Source organism: Myotis davidii, unplaced genomic scaffold (assembly GCF_000327345.1).
Source record: "Myotis davidii unplaced genomic scaffold, ASM32734v1 scaffold268, whole genome shotgun sequence".
Taxonomy (NCBI): Eukaryota; Metazoa; Chordata; class Mammalia; order Chiroptera; family Vespertilionidae; genus Myotis; species Myotis davidii.
The window spans coordinates 5,635,012-5,639,022 of record NW_006383015.1 but is presented as its reverse complement, the minus strand read 5'-3'; the positions used below and the strand labels follow the sequence as shown (position 1 = coordinate 5,639,022).

The 4,011-nt window shown below is 35.6% G+C and overlaps 1 pseudogene; it reads left to right on the top strand.

Annotated features, from left to right (window-relative positions):
- LOC102765958 overlaps nucleotides 1–1,318 on the top strand; it is a 14,217-nt pseudogene extending 12,899 nt beyond the window's left edge.
- The last annotated feature ends 2,693 nt before the right edge of the window (nucleotides 1,319–4,011 follow it).

Sequence of the window (4,011 nt, the reverse complement as noted above, 5' to 3'; positions counted from 1 at the left end):
GCATTTTCAGACATTCCTTCCTCCGCCCCCACCCCACCCTTTTTGGTCGTAGAATAGAGAGAAAACTGAGTTTTCTCACCAATCAACCAATAAGCAAAAACTGCTTTCCATAACCTGGGTTGTCTGGCCTTCTTGATAGAAAGGGCTGCCTTGGGAATAAGAGTTAGATAATTATTCCAGGCTAGCTAAAGGTTTTAAGCAATTAAGGAGATTCAAGCGATCGACAGCCTCACCAAACTAGCCCTGAGGAAGTTCAGGACAGGCAACAATAAATTTTTTTATTATATCTGAAAAACAATGGAAAGATATCATGATTTAAAAAAAATGATTGCTTTACTTTTAGGGTCAGTAATTTATGCACATAATGCAAAATTCAAAATGTAAGCAGAGCACATGATGAAAAAGTATGTCATCCTCCAAAAACTGTCCCCCAGGATAGTTGTTTTAATTCTCCAGATCAGCTATTCTTATGAAAATATTCAGAGGTACACAAATATACCACAACACACTTTTTAAACACCAGCTGTTTAACTCCTTGCTTTTTTTTTTCATTTAAGAATATATGTTATTTTTGCCGCATCTACTATAAGCATTCTCAGCAGACTGTTGACATCCCAGAAAATGTCGATATCACTCTCAGGGCATGCACAGTTATTGCGAAGGGCCCCAGAGGCACCCTGCAGGGGGTCTTCCATCACATCCATGTAGGACTCAGTCTCCTTGGAAAGACAAAGAAGAGACTCCGGGTGACAGAGTGCGGAAACAGAAAGGAGCTGGCCGCCGTTCGCACTGTCTGCAGTCAAGTACAGAACATGATCAAGGGTATTACCCTGGGCTTCTGTTACAAGATATCTGTGTACGCTCACCTCCCTTCACCATCATTACTCAGGAGAATGGTTCCCTTTTTGAAATCAGAAGTTTCTTGGACGAAAAATATATCCTCAGGGTTCGAATGAGGTCAGGTATTGCTTGTTCAGTATCTCAAGCCCAGAAAGATGAGTTGATTCTTGAAGTAAATAACATTGAAATTGTGTCAAATTTAGCTGCTTCGATTCAGCAAGCCATAACAATTTTTTAAAAAAGGAGAATCAGAGAATTTTTGGATTTATCTATGTCTCTGAAAAAGGAACAGTGCAGCAGGCTGATGAATAAAATCTAAGTTGTCCAGCTATAGAAACAGCAAGATGCCGAATGATTCCTCAGACTTACTTGAGATATCTTAAAGATGCAATAAAGGCCATGTATTAAAAGTGAGGATATATTTTAGATATTGTTCCATATCCATGCATCAAAAATTACCCCAGTCTTTATACAAAAATACCACTGTATAAACAAGCTACACTATGTTTAATTATTCCTTATTGAATTTATAGGTTATTTTTAATATTTTACTATTATAAAATTATGGTGATAATATCCTTGTACATGTGTGGGGATTGGGTGTGTCTGTAAAATAATTTTCAATGAACAATATTGCTGGATCAAAGTGAATGTGAATTTTTATTTTTGATATATAGACAAATTTCTCTTTGTCACAGTTTTCATTTGTATTGGTAGTTAGCCTTTGCTGTGTAATAAGCCATGCTTCTAACCAACAGGTAAAACAATGGTCATTTATCAGTTCAAGATTTGTAGTTTGACAATAGGAATAGGCTCACCTGGGCAGTTCTGCTGGGGTTGCCTGGGTTTCTCTATATGGTTGTAGTCAGCTAATGGCTGTTTGATGCTAGATGGCCTTACTCACATGTTTGGAGGTTGGTGGATCAATGGAAGTGATGGAGCCATGAGTCTCTATCAAGTAGCAAGCTGGCTAGCCTGTGTTTTTTCACATGGTGACTGGGCTCCAATAGCCCCCCAAAGCAGAAACCCCAATGTTTAGTGATATTTTAAGCCTCTGCATGTATCATGTTTGCCAGCACCCCATTGGACATGCTGTACTAAGTGATTTCTAAGAGGATAAAGCGGAAGAAATGATTAACTTTATCATTCTGGCTGCAGTATGACAATGGTTTGTAAGAATACAAGACTGGACATGATAATGTCTTTTGGGAGGCCACTTGCAGTATTCCAGGTGAAAGATAATGTACTCAATACTGGACTACAGGGAAGCTAGTTCAGTTACTGTACAACAAACTTCATGTATTGCTTAACTGAGGAAATGTTTGTGGTAGATACACCATTTAGTCTAATTCTATTCTCTTACATAAAAATCTCCCCCCTTTAGGCCAGCAGGTGGATTTTTATTTTGACAAATAAAAACTTCAACTAGGACCACTGTGGATTTTGAAGTAAAAAATTAAAATCTGCCTTTCATTGATTATGCCATCATTTGCTTCAGTTTTCCACTTCAAATTCAATTTTAGTGCTTTTTATATACTAACATGTGCCTAGCTATGTAGCAGGCACAAGAGATAAAGCCTAGAACTTCCTTCAAGGAATTCCTGATGTTCTAAGCATAGTTTTAAGAGGCTATTTTCTTAATATTCACATAAAAATGTGTTAACATCTCAAATATTAAAATTTACATATGTAAATCCATGATTAGACTAGAACAAGTCATGTATAGGTAAATAAGTTTTATAATAAACTGTTTCTATAACAAATTAAACTTAGGAATGTCTGGTTTTACTGGTATCCTGGTAACATTTCTCCTTAAAAGGGGCACAGACTATCTTTGTAGAGCATACCTAAAGGATTTAGGAATACTTAAAAAAATAAATTAGAAGAAAAGCTCCAATTTCCAAAATTCTCCTTTTTATTATCTGTATCAGAATTTACACTAATTTCTCTTTCTCCAACTCTCAAACAATGCTGAGGAATGTTATAGGGTTAAAAAAATTTAAGGTAATATTTGAATGAGGTGGTAGTCTGTGAGCCACACTTGAGCAAAGAAGTGTAGGCAGTAATATTAGCAGACAATGTTTTCCAGGAGGTAAGAAAGTTAATTTCCTTATTGCAGCATAAGTACTGGTAGGCATGAAAAAATTTACTGTGTACACTCAAACCCTCCACACACAGAGTGAAATGAAACCTGTGATTTTCAGCTGCACTGGGTGACTTATGCAGAATTACTAAGAAGGAGAGATATAGTAAATCTTTTTGTGCAAGAATTATTTTTCTAAAAGGCACGTGCGGGTAGCTTCACTTAAGACTAAAATATTTTGACAAATAAAAACTTCAAATAGGACCACTGTGACTAAATTTAAGTCTATATGTTGAGATATCATATGGCACTAATTACATATCTCAGCTGTCAGAATCCCTGGCAGAGCAGATTAGTGAAAAAAGAAGTTATAAAAGAAGAAGGAAAAAAATTTGACAGGGAAAAAGATGGTTATAAATGCAACAAATTTTCTCTGTAGATTCTAATGTTTTCACTAAACAAGTCAAGAAAAGTTAATTTAAAATCTCTGTAAGAGAATTTAGAAAGTCAAAAAAGACATGAAAAAGACTGACTATACAAATGACAGTTAAGAGAATGAGGATAAATCCCTAATAATTCATATCTAAGGTCTTTTAATTTTATTGAATTTGAATGTATTCCTAAGTTGGAGACATTAGGAAATCTAAGATCAGATTTGTTTTTCCTATTGATATTCAGCTGGAAGGGTAAGTCATACATTATTTAAATAAAGAATAATAAATGCATTTGAAGGGACTAGATCAAACTCATAGAGATATGTATTATTCTCCCAGAATTTCAGACTCCAAAGGCAAAAAGAAGACCTCGGAGGTCCTGTAGTTCATTTTCCTGTACTCAGAGCACTCCAGAAAGATAGCTTTGTTTCTTCTTATTAATTTTGCAGACAGGTAGTCATTATACTGCTGGTCTAATTTCACCCATTAAATTTGGGTTCAGTGATTTCTTCTTTACCGTCTTCAACATCCCATGTATTCATTAGCAAATACCAAGTATATGTCAGAAACTGTACTGATCACTGAAGAAACCAAGGTAAATAAGAAGTCTTCTCTCCTCAGGAAAATACAGAGTGCTAAGTGAATTAAGTGGGT